Below are 19,640 nucleotides of genomic sequence, written 5' to 3' on the forward strand. Positions count from 1 at the left end.
CAATGATATCTGGTCTAGATCAGGAATCCAAAGACTTTGACCTGAGAGCCAAATCTTCCCTGCTGCTGGTTTTTCTATGGTTTGTGAAAGTGGTTTTTGCATTTTAAAATGCAATATAATTTTATTAGGGCCAGATTTTCTTATTTAGGGCTCCAAAGCAAACCCTTAGCTTGCCAACCCTAGACATGGAGGAAAGAAGGCTGGACTTGGAGACAAGAGATTTGGGATCAAATCCTAGCCTTGCTGTATGACTGTAGGCAAACCACTGAACCTCCTTCCTCATCTATTAAAGGGGGAGATTTTCACTTGGACAACCTACCTCACAAGGTTGTTGTGAGCAATATACTTCCTAAACTTTACAATGCCATATAAATGTGAATTATCATCGTCTCCCTATAGAGTCCGATTGGTATCCTTACTGAAAGGACATCCCTTCTCCGGTAGGCCAGGCCTCACTCAGGTTGATATGTGTGAGTAGTTCAGGTCTGAGATTGGAACAAAATGAGACACTCAGAGATATATCAGTTAATAAAAGGAGGTTTATTTAACTATAGCAGGAAAAGTATATTCAACAAGAGTTCACCACTAACTCATCTGGGTAAAACTTCCCTGCTTCTAGGTTAGCCCTGTTGATTTTCTGGTCAGAAGCCAGAGGGAGGAACTCCTGATGCTTCCTGAACTGTTTTTTTGTACTTAGGCCACCAGGAAGTTACTTCAGTGGCTGATCTCTAGTCCCTTGAGGCAAATTACTCTCCTGGATAGTTTTGATACCTTTTAAGGAAAAACTAGGCTAGTCTGTATAAGGCACAGCCTAGGATATAGCTCTTACTGCACCATCAGAAACACTTACTTCCCTATGACTATTGCTAGGGATGCTTTGATTTTTTTTTTTCAAATTTTAAACAATAATAATTATAATAAAGCAGTAATATTAACAGTAGTACTGGTAGTGGTGGGGAGGGGCAGTTGGTTGGGAGTGGGGGTGGGCTGCAGTGATAGTAGCAATAATTATAAGAAGAAAGGATGGGAAGAAAAAACCATTTATATAGAGTATTGCTTGTGAGATGCGGGAGTTGCTGGCATACGACCACCCAGCATGGCATGCCTGTCTTAGAAAAGGCACTGTGTTCTGTAAGAAAAGCAGAATTGCAATAGCACAAAGGAAACATGACATGTGCAGATCTAGAGACAACTCCATCTCAAATGTTCAGACTATCTGTGCAAGAGCTGTGGTGGAGCCTTCTAAGCTCATATTAGGCTGATCAGTCATATTCGAACACACTGTACTTTGAGCCCATCATTGGGATGTCATTGGTCCTCTTCTGGTATGGAGGATGAACAGCAATTATGTGCCTGTCACTGCTCTGTGTGTTTTCACGAATGTTATCTCATTTGAGGGCTGGACATCCTAACTCTGTAATTTACTAAGTGACACTAGATAAATTACTTAAGCTTTACGATCCTCAGGCAATCCCAGCACAGTAGAGTGGAGAGTTGTATTTGTGTAACAGTTCCTGGTGCAGAGTAGGTGCTTAATAAATGCTTGTTTCCCCCTCTTTTCCAGCTTTAAATCTATGAGCCTGTTATGTGCTAAGTCAAAGATAGGTCAATGGAGGGAATTTCCATACTAGAATTTTGAAATTATAGATCCTTTAGCAATATTTCTGTACACTGAAAGAGTGATCACTGAAAGAAAAGATAAATTAAGATTCTTAGGTGAAGACCCACTTGGAGATCATCTCTCTCTGTGGAAAAGTTCATTTAACTTGATTGGGGAAAACAAGAAAGCCACTTTTGCTTTATATGAACTGACAGTGAAATAGATTTTTCAGTAATGATGAATCAGTGTTGAAACTCTTGGGCTACATGGCAACTGCATTGAAATGTTAAGGGGCGATCAGTAAGAGGTTAGATTCTCATTCTTTGGTTATAAAGTCTATAATGGCAAAACAGTAACCAATGGAGGGGTTAAAAGCCTGTTTTGGAATTTGTATCTTGTCTTTCTTAGCATGATATCTGCTGTCTACTACTGCTGGTCATATGCTCTTACTCATTTTCTGACAGGTTAATTTGCTGCACTCTACAGCAACTAAGGAAGTGACATAGTAAGCTTTTCTGTAAATAAGCTGTTGTTCTGCAAAGCCTGGGGTAATAAAAGGTTATTTTTAAATTCTGGAACTTTGTGTGCTATTTGATGAGGAGATGATTGTATGTCACAATTGGGCATAGTGGGAAACATCACTTACTAAATGAGTAGAAGTTGCAGGCAGTGCTTTGGATGAACTGTTTACCCATAGAAACTTACGTTGTATCAATCAGTTTTACATTGTGCTCACGTGACTCCACCTTGTTTCTAAGTTTCCTGAGTAGACCGCTGAAACTTTATGGGATCAATATTAAGTCCCATGAATTCCAAAATATACTGATGGAACCATCCTTCCATGTCCCATTTTTAGAAGCCAGCTCTGTCACGCATACATATTTGCAAGCACTTTCTTGTCATCATTGTCAAATCTGTGGGAGGAAGATTTGTCAACATCAAGAAAAGACCTAAGTCCTATTCTTAGTCTTTCCATTGACTTAGAACGTGGCCTTAGGCAAATCACTTTGCCTGTTAGAATATTCCTGCCATCATATCTAGGGGTCATATTAAATGGTCTAAATCGTGTCACGGGACATGCTTTTACGTTCTTGTGGGAACCTTAGCTTTGGGTTCTCCAACTACTCACCTTTATTTATAATCTAAGCTTTGCTTCCTGGAAGCCTGATAGTTAAGAGTTTTTGAATTTCCTACTGCAGGACATTTTATCCCCTTCAGATTAGTTTTACCCTTCTGTCCCTACAGCTCCTGTAGTCTCCTTCCTCTTGAATCTCATCGTCTTTCTCACTTCAACCTCTAGCCATCCTATCCCACCCTGCTTTCCAAGTCCATCATATCTTCCTTGGCTTTATATTTTTCCCTTTGAAATCTGAATGCTAAGCAGTTCACCTTTGCTCTTGTCACCATCTGGGTCCTTGGGCCTCATCACTGCTCGTATCTTTCTAGAACCCAACATTAGATTACTTTCACCATCTACTTGTTTATTCCTACTCATGTGTAGCTGGGGGATGTCACATGACGGGCCGAGTTAATTAATTTTTTCTTGATTCATTACCTATCACCCTTTCTATTGCTCCAAATCTTTTCTTCTTCTTGAACCACCCCACTCCCTACATTCCCAGACAGAAGGCATCACCTCATACTTTAATTAGAAAATTGAGATCACCCATAGTAAACTACCTCTTTTTACCCAATCTTATTTCTCACATTTCCTTCCTAACACCTACCCTTCTTCTTGTGCCCTTGATCCCATTCCTTCCTTTTCCTCCTAGAGCTTGTTTCTTCAATCACCTCCATTTCTAACCTCAAAACTCTTTCACTGTCTCAATACATGACATCTACAAACATGCCCAACATTTACCCATTCTTAAAACAAAAGCAGTCCTTTACTTGATCCTCCTACCATCTCAAGTAACATTCCTCTATCTTGCTTTCCTTTCACTGCTGAATCCCTGTAAGAAGCCATTGATATGGGGCAGCCAGGTAGCACAGCGAGTAAGAGCACCGGCTCCAGTGTTGGGATGACCTGGAGATCGAATCCCGGGCTCAGACACTTAGCACCCACCCAGAAACACCTGGCCATGTAATCTTGAGCAAGTTACTTAACCCCAATTGCTCAGGGGCGGCCAGGTGGCTCAACGAGTAAGAGCACTGGCTCCAGTGTTGGGATGACCTGGAGATCGAATCCCGGGCTCAGACACTCAGCACCACACCCAGAAATAATAACTGGCCGTGTAACCTTGAGCAAGTTACTTAACCCTGATTGCTTTAAAAATAAAAAAGAAGCCATCGATATCCCTTTCCTTATCTCCCACTTCTCAATCTTTTGCAGTCTGACTTCTGAGTCCACCACTTGACTGAAACTTTTCTCTTTAACTGTCTCTTAATTGAGAAATTCAGTGATATTTTCTCAGTCATTCCTCTTGACCTCTATTTAGTCTTAGACACTGTTGATTTCTCCCTCCTCCTGTATTCTCTTTCCTCCCTGGATTTTCTGTACACTTCTTTGTCCTGCTTCTCCTCTTACTTCTTTCTATGACTGCTCCTTCTAAGCCACTTTACCTGATCATTGTCTATGTCCCACCCTCTAAATATTAGCACACTCCCTTCTGAGTCCTCTTTTGATTTCTATACTATCAATACTCTCATCATTTCTCATAAGTTCAATTATCGTTTATATGAACATGACTCCTAAATCTACACATCTAGTTTCATCTTTGTCCTGAACTCCAGCCTCCATCACTAACCACTTGCTAGACATTTCTATCTAGATGTCCCAATAACTTCTCAAACTCAAATTGTCCAAAGTAAAATTCATTGTTTCCTTCAGAATCTACCTCTCTTCCTAATTTCATGGATAATTCTACCATCCTTTCATTCACTTAGGTTTGCAACCTCTGAGTAACCCTTTAGTTCTACATTACCTTTCACCTCTCATATCCAATAATTTGCCAGGTTGTATTGATATATGCCCTCAGCTTCCCTTACATTCCCTTTCTCTACTTACACACTACCACACTATTTCAGACCCTTATCACCTCTCTATCACTATTTCAATAGACTCCTAATTGGTCCTTCCACTTCTGGTCTTTCTCCTTTGTAATCTATCTTCCAGACTGTGGTCCAATTGGTATTCTTTTTTTAATGTTTAATTTTTTAATTCATGTAAAAACAATGTTTAACATTTGTTTGAAAAATTTTCAAGTTCAAAATTCTCTCCCTCTCTCTTCCTCCCTGTCTCCCTTCCCTCCTCACTGAGAAAGCAAGCAATTTGATATAGGTTATATATATGCAGTCATGCAAAACATATTTCCATATTATTCATGTTGTGAAAGAAAACACAAACCAAAAAACAAACAAGAAAAATGATGAAAGTATAAAAAAGTTTGCTTCAATCTGCATTCAGACAGTTATTTCTCTGGAGATAGATTGCATTTTTCATAAGTCCTTTGGAATTGTCTTAGATAATTGTACTGCTGAGAATAGCCCAGCCATTCATAGTTTATCATCATGCAGTATTGCTATTACTGTGCACAATGTTCTCCTGGTTCTACTCTCCTCACTTTGTAATACTTCATGTAACTCTTTTTAGGATTTTCTGAAAGTATCCTCTTTATAGTACAACAGCATTCCATTACAATCATATACCACAACTTGTTCAGCTATTCCCCAATTGATGGGCATCCCTCAGTTCCCAATTCGCTGCCATAATGTATACATAAGTCCTTTTCCTTTTTTAAAAATCTCTTTAGGATATAGACCTACTAGTGATATTGTTGGATCAAAGCGTATGCACAGTTTTGTAGCCCTTTGGGAATAGTTCCAAATCATTCTACAGAATGGTGAGATCACTATACAACTTTATCAACAATGCATTAATATCTCAATTTTCACATATTCCCTCCAACATTTATTATTTTCCTTTTCTGTCATATTAGTCTATTAGTTACTTTAATTTGCATTTCTCTAATCAATTGTGATTTAGAGCATTTTTATATGACTATAGATAACTTTGATTTCTTCTGAAAACTGCCTGTTCTATCTTTTGACCATTTATCAACTGGGGAATGACTTATGTTCATATAAATTTTACTTAGTTCTCTATATATTTGAGAAATGAGGCCCTTATCAGAGAAACTTGCTGTAAAAAATTTCCCCATAGTTTTCCTCTTGCCTTCTAATCTTGGCTGCATTAGTTTTGTTTGTGCAATATAATGTAATCAGAATTATCCATTTTACATCCCATGATGTTCTCTATCTCTTGTTTCATTATAAATGCTTCTCTATTGATAGATCTGACAGGTAAAATATTCCATGCTCCCCTAAATTGCTTATGGTTTTGCTCTTTATGTCTAAATCTTGTACCCATTTTGACCACATCTTGTTATATATTGTGAGATGTTGGTCTATATATAATTTCTGCCAAACTGCTTTCCAGTTTTCCCAGCAGTTTTTGATAAATGTTGAGTTATTATACTCAAAGCTTAGATCTTCGGTTTTATCAAACACTAGATAACTATGGTCATTTACTATAGTGTACTGTGTTCTACTCTATTCCACTGATCAATCACTCTGTTTCTTAGACATTACCATGTTGTTTTGAATAATTACCACATGGGGCAGCTAGGTGGCACAGTGAGTAGAGCACCTGCCCTGGACTCGGGAGGACCTGAGTTCAAATGTGGCCTCAGACATTTAACACTTACTAGTTGTGTGACTTTGGGCAAGTCACTTAATCCCAATTGCCCTGCCCTCCACCCTCCAAAAAAAGCAAAATAAAAAAAATTGAATAATTACCACTCTGTAGTTTACTAATTGATATTCTTAAAGCACAAGTGTGACCATACCTTCTTCCTGCACAAAAAGTTTCAGTGATTCCCTATTGCCTTTAGGATAAAATTTAAAGTACTTTATTTGGTATTTAAAGTTTTTCCACAGTCTGTCCCCAACCTGTTTTTCTAAATTACCTAGTACTGTTCTTCAAAGATTCTATGTCTTAACCAAATTAGACTACTTTCTGTTTGTCACATACCACATTCAATGTCCTACCCCCTTGCTTTTGCACAGGCTTTTCTCCATGCCAAGAACGCTTTCCTTCCTTATCACTGTTTCTTGGAATCTCTTCAAGGCTCAGGTCAAATGTTACCTCCTACATGAAGCTTTCCTCGATTCCCTCAGTTTTAGTGCTGTATGCTTTTTCTTCCCCTAACTTTAATTTTATTTATTTTGTATATGTTTGTATTTGCTTATCTCCATATTACTCCCCATCCTCCTTAAGCTTCTTGGGATTAAGGACTATTTTATTCTAATCTTTTTACTTTTAGTTGATAACACAATGATTGGCACATAAATGTTTGTTGAACTGATTTAAATTCTGTCTCTTGACTAATGTGGTCTCCATGGCTGGAAGTACACCCTCCTCACCTCTCCGTCTTAGAAACTGTTGTGTTTGTTCAGTTGAATCTTACTCTTTGTCACTCCATTTGGGGTTTTCTTAGCAAAGATACTGGAGTGGTTTGCCATTTCCTTCTCCAGCAGAGGCAAACAGGGTTAAATGACTTGCCCAGGGTCACACACCTAGTTAAATGTCTGGAGCCAGATTGAAACTTAGAAAGATGAGTCTTCCTAATTCCAGGCCTGACACTCTCCCCACAGTGCCACTTAGCTGTCCAGTTAGACAAAGCACACAGCTCAGGTGCCATTTCTCAGCAAGGCCTCTCCTTATTCCTTCCCAGTTACTTTTTGACTGTTAAATTACTTTTAATTACTTTATATACACCCAGTATTTACTTATCCATGCTTAATAGTGTATGCCTCCAATATAATAGAAGCTCCTAGAGGGCAGGGATTGTGGCTCTGTATTTTTGGCTTTTTATCCATAGTACCTGGCACACAGTGCCTTGAATGAATGAATGAAAAAATATCAAGTACTGACTGTATGTTAGGCACTGCTATGAAGATAAAATGGGAAAAAAAACCCAATTAGTCTGTGAGCTCCTTACTTTTAAGGAACTCACAGTCTAACTGGAGAAGACAACATTTAATAAAATCCTACTGCAGGGCAGATGGAAAGGCCCACCAGTCTTAAGGCCACTTGACTCAAGAGTTTGAACATATAGGAAGTGCTTAATAATCGTCAGATCCAGTATTTAGAACGCCCCTCCCTTTCTTTGACACAACAGAACACGTCTTTTGGCCACCCCCAGTAGAATAACCGTGTCTCCCAACCCATTTTTGTACCTTCGTATCTTTGAATTGACTCTTCACTGAATCTCTTCCTGTTGTAGGCTTATGTACTAACCTATATGTAAGACCTTCTTCTTTGGCAAAGATTCAAGTCATGTTTAAAGTTGAGGGTTTTGACATTTAATGATCATTAGTCACTTTTATTAGTGACATAAAAGATGTAAGGAAGATACCGGATAACCCAAACTAACTCTGAACCATATGCCTTGTCAAGCTGCCAGAGCATGAAGGCCTGTGGAGTTTGGCAAAGTTTTCATACGGAGAACAATAGATGGTTTTATCTAGAAGATACTTTTTGAGCAAAAGTGCCAATTAAAGATTCTCCCTGTGTGTATCATTTATTTCATAATGTACTTTGTATTTTGCAACTTGAACACAAAGTCTTCACAATGGTTCCTGTACAATTCACAGGAAACATGGCAGATACTTGTTACAGCAGAGATGACGTGGTTACTAAATACCCTTTGCCAATAATTATCTTTCATACTTTGAGGATCTTTAATTTCCTTTAAAGGAAATTTCCTGCCCTAGAAGTTCCTTATACTATTGAAATCACAGGCCCAATCTCTATCCCTAACTGTTCCAGCCACTGTGCTGGGGGACTTAGGGATACAAATACAAAAGTGAGACAGTCCCTGACCTTCAGATGCTTACATTCTACTGGGGAAAAATAAATGATGAAGGTGCAGATAAGTTCCAGGTTATTCAGGTCTGTAACAACTGAGATGTAGCTCTCTTATCTACTTTTTATGGCTGGGAAAGTAGCTCCTGAGCTCTTTCCTTGCAAATGAGTGTGGAAGGCAACTTTGTGCCTGGTACCTCAGTTAAAGAAAATGGGGAGAGTGTCCTTCAGAGGAGCAACTACTTCCCTGGTAGACTATTATATCTAAATGTTAGCAGAGGGGTGCAAATAGCATGGGAGTAGCCATCTCAGATCAGTAAGCCCTCAGGAAAGGAGGCAGTAGATTTGGTAGAACAGAGCTCTTAGACAGGGAATATCAATAAGGAAATTTGGCCATGATTTCTGTTCAATTCTGTGCCAGGGATGTGCTGGTAAATGTTTCACAAGCTTTCAATATGTGTGTGTATACATATATGTGTGTGTATATATATACATATACACATGTATGTATACATACATATATACACACACGTATTACTACACTTATATATTATACATGCATAATGTACTTTAAAGTTTAATTTACATAATTAGCATTTCCCCTTAATTTCTTAAATCTAGACAATCAACAAAATAATAAATCACACCTGATTTAAAATATTTGCTGATTTCCAAGGTATATGTACTCACAGTGAAAGTCTAACAACTGGCCATCATAAGCTAATGAACAGGCTCAAGCAGATCCCTGCTTTATGTTAATAAATTCAAAAACTTCTGGGAAGGAGGGAGGAAATGGTGGAAACAGGGAAAAGAAAGTCTCAGGATAAAGATTTCCAAAGATCACATATACTGATACACTAGTCTTCCCATTGGAGGTAAGAGACCTTACCAGCCTCCTAGGAAGAGGAAAAAGGGCAGGGGTGATCTGGAGCCAACTTGTACTAGCTTGCCAGAGTCTGTTGTTAAATTTTCAGTAAGCATTTACACCTAGGAAATCAGCAAATACTATAAATCAGTACTTGATTGATTGTTTTGTTGATTGTCTAAACTTAAGAAAGTGATAAAGAAAATGTTAAGAATGCAGAGTAAACTTTCAAGTGTGTCATGTATATATCTTGTCGAATATTTCCCATCAAACCCCTCAGTTCGCTGAGTTTTCTATAAGGCAGAAAATTCATTCAATCAAGTCTTGGGATCTGGGAACTTCAGAGAAGAGGACAGAAGGTATCAATCCGAATTGTTTTTCATGTACTCACTTTGATGCTGTCTGTTACATGTTTTTTTGGAGATGAACCTGGAAAAAGGAGCCCCCATTTTTCACTCCTCCCTGCCAGCAGGTCATGTACATTTCTGATGAATGAAAAGGTCTTAGTCATTATTAAAAAGGAAGGAAAAACAATAAACTGAATCAGCAAGTGACTATCCTGTGATGACAGAATCCTTAATGTTAGGTGAGACTGTACTTTATTACTCTATGTGTGTGCAACAGGTATTTGGGGCTCTTTATCTTTCCTTCATCTGAACCTAAGGGGCACTTTATTCCTGTGTTATCCACTTGGGTTTACTATAGGATTATGATTGTGTCTGAGTGGCTCCTATATTAATTATGTTATAAATATGATTAATTATAAATTCCACACAGAAGCAGACCATGTCATATTTAGTATAATAAGCATTTGGTGAATTGGATTGAGCTGAATCCTTATCTTATAAAGACTTATGGTAATACTGCCAATGCAGAGAAGAGAACGTGAATGAAGACTACATGGTGCTTAGATTATACCACTTATTTGGGCACACATTTCATTGAGTTGGTCCTTCAGCACGGATCCCTTGGATGGGTGCTGGAGATGATCTAGTCTAGAACTGAAGAAACCAGGCTAGATTGCGTCTGGGAAATCCCTTAGCATGTTGAATGATCATCATCTGGTACTGCAAAAAAAAAAAAAAAAAGCAAAAGACCCTCTCTTTAATACACACACACATTATGTATGTATGTATGTATTTTGGTCTTTTTGGAGGGGGGAAGGCAAGGCAATTGGGGTTAAATAACTTGCCCAAGGTCACACAGCTAGTAAGTGTTAAGTGTCTGAGGTCACATTTGAACTTTCTACTCACTACACCACTTAGCTGCCCCTAACACCAATATTATGCTGGTGCTATTGGGCTGCAAATGATAAAATACATAGAATCATAGATTTAGTACTGAAAGGGACTTCTGAAGTTATCATAGTCTAACTCCTTCACTTTAGAAATTAGGAGGGTTAAATGCAAAGAATTTAAGGGACTTGCCCACGGCCACACCAGTAATAACTATGGGAGCAGGAATTTGAACCTGTTCTTTTTGGCTCACAGTTCAGCATTTTAGCTAGTTAAGTGGGAGACACAAGATTTGGAACCAAGGCATCTCTTTAGAGAAATGATTTGTCTCTGGGCAAATGCCATTTCTTTTTTTTTCTTTCTGGGGACAATCAGGATTAAGTGATTTGTCCACTGTCACACAGCTAGTAAGTGTCTGAAGCTGGATTTAAATTAAGATCCTCCTGACTCTATGGTTGGTGCTCTATCCACTGTGCCATCTAGCTGCCCTGCATTATTTCCTTCCTTCCTTCCTTCCTTCCTTCCTTCCTTCCTTCCTTCCTTCCTTCCTTCCTTCCTTCCTTCCTTCCTTCCTTCCTTCCTTCCTTCCTTTCTTTCCTTTTTTTACTTTATTGAAAAAGAAAGCTATTTGTATTTGTTTCTTGGACAAAAGCAATTATTTTCCAAACAGAAATTTAAAAAAAATTTCTCTCCATTAGTAATTCCATTGATGACAGGTTTTTGATTTAGGATTACACACAAATCCCATTAAACAAATAAGAAGATTTGGGGCCATATTGTAAGCCCTTGTTCATTATATAATCTGTAGAGTTCTGCCAAAAAGTTAAAATGTAAAAAGAGAAGAATGGCAAGGATGAATACATTATTTTGTGACAAGGGTATGTATGTGAATAAGTAGGGATAGGAAAAGAGAAAAGATAATGGAGATTAGTATTCTTTCCTAAGAATGTAACACTGATGACTAGCTATCAAACATTTTACTTGTCTTTCATCTGTAATTCTTTAGATCGTAATTGTTATGTTCTGTGTGTAACTTCATGTCTTTGGTTTTTAGGTATCTTCCTCTGTAAAATAAGGAGGTTGGACTAAATAGTAGTAATGATCACTAACATTTAAATAGTGCTTTACCTATATTATTTCATTTGATCCTTGAAGCAACCCTGTGAAGTGACTGCTATTATATTCACTCCCATTTTACAGATGAGGAAATTGACAGGTTAAGGTGACCTGGCCAGAACCACAAAAATTTGAAATCACTTCTTCCTGACTCCAAGTCCACCCATGTTACCTGCATCTCAAGGGGCCTTTTTGGCTTTAAAATTCTTTTCTAGTAGCAAAGGGTTTAGAATCTTATACTTCATTTTGAAAGTATTATTTCAACAACTTTCATGGACTCCGCTATCATCTCTATGAAGATGACTCAGGAATTTACATTTTAATCTATCATTTCTCCCCTAAGCTTCCATCCTACACCTCCAACTGTCTATAGGATCTTTCTACTTTTTCTCTTAGGCCTCTCAAATTCAATGTGTCTGTAACAGAACTCATTGCCTCCCCTCCAGTCCCATCCCTCTTGCTACCTTCCCTCTTTCTGTTGAAGGCAACTTAGGAATCATCTTTTACTGTTCACTTAAATTTATCTTTCTCATACTTTTCTCCTTTTCTTTCCCCCGTATTCAGTAACTTTCCAAGTCTTGTTAATTCTATCTTCTCAACAATCTTTCTCCATCCACATCGCAATCCTAATTTAAGCCTCCTAATTTGTCTGCCCACATCCATCCTCTCTCTTCTCTGTTGCATCCTCCAAACAGTTTCTAGATTGGTACTCCTAAAACAGATTGATAGGCCACTGGGATGTAGTAGATAGAGAGCTGATCTCAAAGCCAGGAGGACCTGGGTTCAAGATCTGTCTCTGACGTATATTGGCTGTTCTGGCCAGGTCTCTAGGATTATAATTTTTTTTTTTTTAAGCAATTGGGGTTAAGTAACTTGCTCAAGGTTACACAGCCAGTTATTTCTGGGTGTGGTGCTAAGTATCAGAGCCCGGATTTGATCCCCAGGTCATCCTGACACTGGAGCCAGTGCTCTTACTTGCTGTGCTACCTGGCCGCCCCATTTAGGATTATAAATTGAAGCAAAGGTGGTCATCAGTAAAGCATCAGTAAAGGGGATTTCCTCATCTGGGAATTCCCTATAGCAATAAAATCACAAGTATAGTCTTTTTCCTGAAGACAGATTTAGCCGTGTCATTCCTCTGTTCAAGAAATCTTGGTAATTCCCTCTTGTGTGAAGACAATATATGAACATATGTTACCTTTTAAATTCCTTCATGATCTGACTCCACCTCTTTCCAGGCTTTAATACGCAGCATTCTCTGTCATTGGGCCTTCCAACTAAGCAGGCCTATCCGTCAGTCCAGTTCTTACTCCTTTGCCTGGTTGTGTTTGTGCTTCATTCTCAAAGAGGACCAAGCCATCAGGGAAGTGATGACACGACTTGCAGTTGACTTGGATTTGACGGAGGGAGGGCCGGGCAAAGTCACCAGCCTCACTTTCTCCTCCAGAGCCATCTGGGTCCAGTGACCAGATATTCATCAGGACTGCTGGAGATGGCCCAGGATGCATTGGGAGACCCCGGTCTTTGTAGGTTCCTTTGCCTAGGTACTGGCTGTCTCACATTCTTGGAATGCATTCTCCTTGACTTCACCTCTTGGAATCTCTTTCTCCATTCAAAGCTCAGGTCAAGTGCCACCTTCTCTCCTTTACTTAGTCCCCCAGTTGTTAGTATCCCATCCTGAAATCACTTTTATTTTTTGTATAAACTGTATTTTTTTATCTGTCAGCACATTGTAACCTCTCAATAGATTGCAAGCTCTTTGAAGGCAAGGATTATCTCAATTTTGTAGTTGGATCTTTTGTACCTCATATAGTATGAGGCAAATCACAATTGCTTAATAAATGTTTATTGATTTGTTAATTGATCAACAGTGTAGTTTTTCTTGATATTTAGATATAAACCATATTTTTTCTGCCTTCTCTAATAACCCAGAGGATTTCCTCTTCCTTTTTAGGCTCAATAATTCGAAGTGTAAACTTCTAAATGTTACTGGTCTTAATCATCTCTAGGTTCATAACGTATGATCATGGGATAGGGTAACACTTTAGGAATTTGATAATTTGATAGTTTTCCTGATTTGAGGTTCTTTCTTCATTGAAGAATATCATCTTTATAATCCTTATTTTTCCACAATTTTCTTTTATGTCATTTTATTTGTGCCCTGTGGCTGGGGCTTTTGTGGACATCCTTCATAAAGTTATTCCATTAGGGAAGGGAATGGTAAACTGCTCTTCCCTACTCAGAGGCTTTATAAGGTAGGAGATTTCAGAAAGGCTTAGCTGGGTATCTGTTACAACAGTGATGTCAAACTCAAAGAGAAACGAGTCTTTCTATATTGACTTAGAAAATCACAAATTACCATTATTTTGTATTTTTATTTATTTTATTAAGCATTTCCCAATTATTCTTTAATCTAGTTACACCTCACTCAGGAGTTTCCCAGGCAGGGAGTTTGAAACTTACTTCAAGCATTCACATTATTTTATTAGCAACCTCATTTTTACTTTCACACTGGCAACCTGAACATTTGTGACTATGTGCAGAAAAGAAAGAATTGAGAGGCATGATGTTTGCAAGTTTGTGAAGTGGCTGGTATCCTACTAGGCACCCTAAAGGTTGAATGTCAGTTCACCTGTGTTCTGTTCGCATACTCTGAGTCCCTTAAGGATCTCAAGAAGCACACAAAGCAGAATTCACTAATAGATTATTTCACACTGGTGCATCCTGTATGATCTCCAATGCTACCTACCAGCCATGAAGGACAGAGTGTTAGAGGTGAGGTGGAGACATTGTTGCCCATCTTGGTGTCTTCTGACAGTAATTACTAAAGTCCTAGCAACCTCTCCCTTGCTTTTCAGAGGATGACCTATGTACAGAAGTTTATAGCAGGAGAGTATACAGTACAGTGCTCTCATGCCACCATCTGACATAGTGGGAGGTGAGATTCAGGTTAAAAATATTTTAGTTCAAAATTTTTTATTTGTTGTATGGTATTTATGGCACTATAGATTCCATGAATATCATCTGAAATTAATGTTTTTTTTTTTTATTAAATTGAGATGTTAGCACAAAAGATCACAGAATTCTAGGGAATTACTACAGAAAAAAATGTTTTACATGTTGCCAATTTTATTTTGTGTACTATACTTTATGGGTCATTTCATGGTTACCATATTAGAAAAAGGGGATACTATCAGAATTAATGTTTTGTTATAAAGAATTATATGCAGAAAAGTGTATTTTCAGCAACCTCTAGCTAAATATTACATTTTTTAGTAACCCCTTATTTACATTTTAGACTTTTGCACCATTTTCTAAGGATGTTACCTCCTCGAAAGTTGAAGATTATATGTATGTTTCCTTTTGCTTTGTTAATTGATCTTCCAAAGAATTCGAGAAAGTATAGGAGAATGAGCACTGGATTTAAAGTCAATGAACCTGTGTTTGAAACCTGTTGAAAATGATGTGAATTGGGCAAATCACTTCATCTCCTGGGCCTCAGCTTCCTGATCTACAAAATGAGGTAGTTGACTTAGATGGATCTCTGAGGTCTTTAGATCCATGAGCCTATGATCCTGTGAGCTCTCTTCTAGCTGTATGTCTCTGAGGCTCTGTAAAGCCAAGCACAAGCAGCTTTCCATAGAGGACTGCTGCTGTGAACAGCTTCAAGGTTCTGATTACATAGTATAGTGGACTCTCTATTTATTCAGCAGTAAATTAAGACAAAACATTCACAGAAATCACGATGTTATGACATACCAACTTATCACTAAAATGGCCATATAGTTTTCATCAAAGTGACCACATAGTTTTAAACAGTAACTCAATCATTTAGTAAGTCCTTAATTCAATCATCTCTCTCCCTTTCTTTCTCTGCCTTTCTGTCTCTGACTCTCTTTCACTGTATTCCCTTGGCTGGGCAGAGACCTGATTTCTTCCTCTTTCGTATCATTTTTAAAAATGTGGCTGGGTGCTCTCCGGGGGAACTGACAGATGATTTTTTCCACAGGTGGCTATATTTCACCTTGGTGGATGAAATCATCCCTCTGCAATGATAACTATTTCCATGTGTACTTCTAGGAAACCTTTAGGGGTTTCTCCTTCCTTTCTGTCCCCTCTCTTCCCAATGGTCTTTTGTACATGTAAGTTACCAGCGTCAATTAACTGTTCTGGATTCTGTTTCAAAACAGTTTTCTCTTTAGCATCATGAGTTCCATTTTGTGGAGTTACTCCCACTTCCCACTCCTGAATTCCATATTCTGTTTATGGAAGGACATGGTATTCTAGAATATATTGAACAGTTTAGGGATAATAGTCCTAACAAATGGAACACAAGATGAAGGGAAAGTTCTGTTACAGTATTTTTATGGAAGCCAATGGTATTATGTGTGGTTTCAAGAGATTGAGGACTTGTGTGTACTTTGGGGGAAGATGCACAGTTTGACAGGAAACATCTGCCTCATTCGGCTCCAACATCAACAGGATTGATGGAGTAGGAAACCTGCTGATACTGTGTGGGCTTCATTTTGCCAGTGAGAGCTTATCCTGAGATCATGGCTGTTTGGACAGAGAACACAATGTAGTTCCATTTATCAAACTTTGGAAATAACAAAGGGTCATATTTAAGCATTAGCAAGAATGATTCCTGTGGTTAAAAGTATAAAGTCATTTTTATTTGAATTGTCTCCCTAAAGAATATCCTTACAGTGAAGTTTCAATGCCTAGGATGTTTAAAGTTGGTATTTAGGGAATTGGTTTGGAACTGGGGTCAATCTCTTATTTTTGGTTTCTATGCTTTTTAAAAAATCAAAAGCAGATCAATGTGGCAATTTGTAGCTTAATGTCATCTTTTGAGAATTTAGAGCTTTCAAATTTGTTTTCTTACATCAACTCATAAGTATTGCTCGTACAATTCAATTAATTAAAATTTCTGACATTTTTTTTTTGGTTTTTAAGTCATCTTCATTTCCAAGTATATTTCCCCCTTCCTCCCTTTCTTACCTAGAGAGGCATTCTATGGAACAAACAATAAAAAAGGAGAAATAATAATAGCTAACATTTATATAGCACTCACTATGTTTCAGGCACTGTGCTTTGCAAATATTATTTCCTTTGATCTTCGCAACAATCCTGTGAGGGAGGTGTATTATCATCCTCATTTTACAGATGAAGAAACTGAGGCTGAGAGATTAAGTGACTTACCAAGGGTCATACAGCTAACAGGTATCTGGGGGGGTGGATTTGAACTCAGGTTTTCCTAACTCCAGGCCAGACACTGTATTCACTGTGCCACCTAGACACTCACTGGATCTGATCGTATATTAAATACTCCATAACCACAGGCCCCTAACCCTACAAAAAAGGAGAAGCCATCCAATTTAATTCAGCAAACATTTACCAAGTAGCCATTATGCGCAAAATATGTGCAAAGCACTGTTGTAGGTGGTAGAGGTACAAAGATAATCAATTCAGAAGCATTTATTATGCACCTACAATGATCAGCACCTGAGATACAAAGATGAAACAGTGTCTGTGCTTAAGAAGTTTCTATTCTGTCAGGGGAGACTACAAGTAAATGTAAATAAACCCAAAATAAATTCAAAGTGATTTTAACGGGATGTCATAAGCTGGGAAGATGAGGAAAGGTACCATGGAGGCAGAGGTGCCTGAGCTAAGCTTTGAGAGGAAGATAGGGATTCTAAGACAAAAAGTCCCCAATGGTGCCCACCCTTTACAAGTTACTGGAGAGATGCAAAATGTAAACAAAGTGTCATTCAAGATAAACTGAGGAAACAATACTCTATGGAAGAATGAAAGAAGTCTTCACTGACAAGGTGCCCTCTGAGCCAAGCCTTGAAGAAAGAAAGATTCTGAGAGGTAGAGATAAAGAGGAGTGACTTTTTTGAGTGACTGGAATTGGGAGATAGTGGATTGAGTTTGTGTAATAACTAATCGTCCAGTTTGGAGATGTAGAGTTCATGAAGGGGAATAGTATGAGATAAGATTAGAAATGTATGTAAGTATCAGATCATAGAGGACCTTAAATATCATGTTGAATAGTTTGCATTTCATCCTATGGGTAATTGGGTACCCCCTGAAGGTTCTGGAGCAGAATAATGACATGATCAAACCTGTGTCTTTGGAAGATTATTTTAGTTATTGTGTGGAAGATGTTTGTAGGGGGGGGGGGAGTGGTTTGTAGATTGGAAACAGGGAGACTGATTAAGAGGGTATTGCAACAGTCCTCACAAGAAGGAATGAGGACCTGAACAAGACAGTCACCCGTGTATGCAGAGAAGGGTGTTGTGGAGGTCGAATTGGTAAGACTTGAAAATTAGTTGGATTGAGGGAGGTATGAGAAAGGTAAAAGTCAAAGATGATGTAGAGGTTGAGAACCTCTACATTACTGCAACGATAATTAAGTTCCTTCTACAGTGATCTAGTTCCATAAATTGCCTGCTAAAAATTTTTCATTGGTTCTCAGCCTTTGGGGCTTTCTTTTTCTCTTGCCCTGCCAGGCTTTCCCAGGAAAATATGACCTTCCCCTACACGTCAGAGCTCACATAGTACTTTGATTACTTCTCCCTTTCTTCTCCTGGTGCTCAGCATAGTTCCTGGACCATAGTAAACATTTTTTTTTTCTTTCTAGAGGGGGGAAAGCAGAGAAATTGGGGTTAAATGACTTGCTCAAGGTCACACAGCTAGTAAGTGTTAAATGTCCAAGGTCACATTTGAACTCAGGTCCTTCTGACACCAGGGCTGGTGGTCTATTCACTGTACCACCTAGTCCTTCCTATAATAAGCATTTAAATGCTTGTTGACTAACTACATAAAGTTCAAAATCCTTTACTTGGTATTTGGGTCCCCTTATAACTGGGGCCACCATGCCTCAGTGCCATAACTGCTTTATTTCCTATAATTTCCTTCCACACATTCTATGGTAGAAATTGCCTCTTATACAAGAACTTTCCTATTTTGCTTTCCAACCTGCTCTTTCCTATCTTAGTACATTTGCTCATGCCATTCCCTATGTCCAGAATGTCTACTCTTTCCCTTTTAGATTGTTGAATTGCTTGCAACCTAGCCTTGGAAATGCATCTCACATGCTTCTTCCTGCAGGAAGCCTGCTCTGATCCTGCCTGTCAGTAATAGTCTTTCCTTCCTCTGACCTCACATAACACTTTGTTTTGCATCTCTTTAATGCATTTATCATATATGTTTTTGTATTACAAAAAACTGTATTTATGTCTTATCCCTGTATTAGACTCTACACGTGGGAGCATTAGGATTATGTCTTATCTGAATGCTACATCTACCTCAGGGTCAATGCATAGCTAACATTTACATAGCACTTTAAAGCACTTGTATTATCTCATTCAAATAGATTGGTAAAACATTTATTAAGCACTTAACTGCCAAAGTGTTGAGGATATAGCTGCAAGCAAGCAAGAACACTTCTCAAGGAGCATATGTTTTACAGGGTGAACATATCACATAAAGAGGAATTGGAAAAACTAAGGAGACTCACAAGTTTGGTTTGGAAATGGTGAGGAAGTGATGCAGAGGCCTGACTCTTGGGAATATGAGGTAGATACTCTTACCAAAATGCAGGATGGTTCCAGGGGTAAAGTACAAGGACTTTTTTTTTTTAGTGGTGATGGTACAGGAGTCAATGAGGGTGATGACTGCAGTGCATTTGTGAGGCAAGTGCTATTCTTATCCCTATTTTACAGATGAAGTAAACTGAAACTGACAGAGGTTAGGTGACTTGCCTAAGGTCACATGCTAGTGGATTCCAACCTTAATTAATGTCTGTGTAATGGTGGCCGAGTTACAGGGGATGAAAACTGTCTTCAAAACACATCCATGAAATACATTGTTCATGCTGATGGATGATATAAGGGAAACCATTTAGGAAATAAATGATTGGAAAAGGAGGTGAGCTGTCATGTATTG

The 19,640-nt window shown here is 38.4% G+C and overlaps 1 protein-coding gene across 1 annotated transcript in view; it reads left to right on the plus strand.

Annotated features, from left to right (window-relative positions):
- PGM5 (phosphoglucomutase 5) overlaps positions 1-19,640 on the plus strand; it is a 221,670-nt gene that overhangs the window by 52,077 nt on the left and 149,953 nt on the right. The window lies entirely within an intron of this gene.

The sequence above is a fragment of the Petaurus breviceps genome, unplaced genomic scaffold, assembly GCF_028583685.1.
Source record: "Petaurus breviceps papuanus isolate PSGF00001 unplaced genomic scaffold, PetGlider_PUasm1.0 118, whole genome shotgun sequence".
Classification (NCBI taxonomy): domain Eukaryota; kingdom Metazoa; phylum Chordata; class Mammalia; order Diprotodontia; family Petauridae; genus Petaurus; species Petaurus breviceps.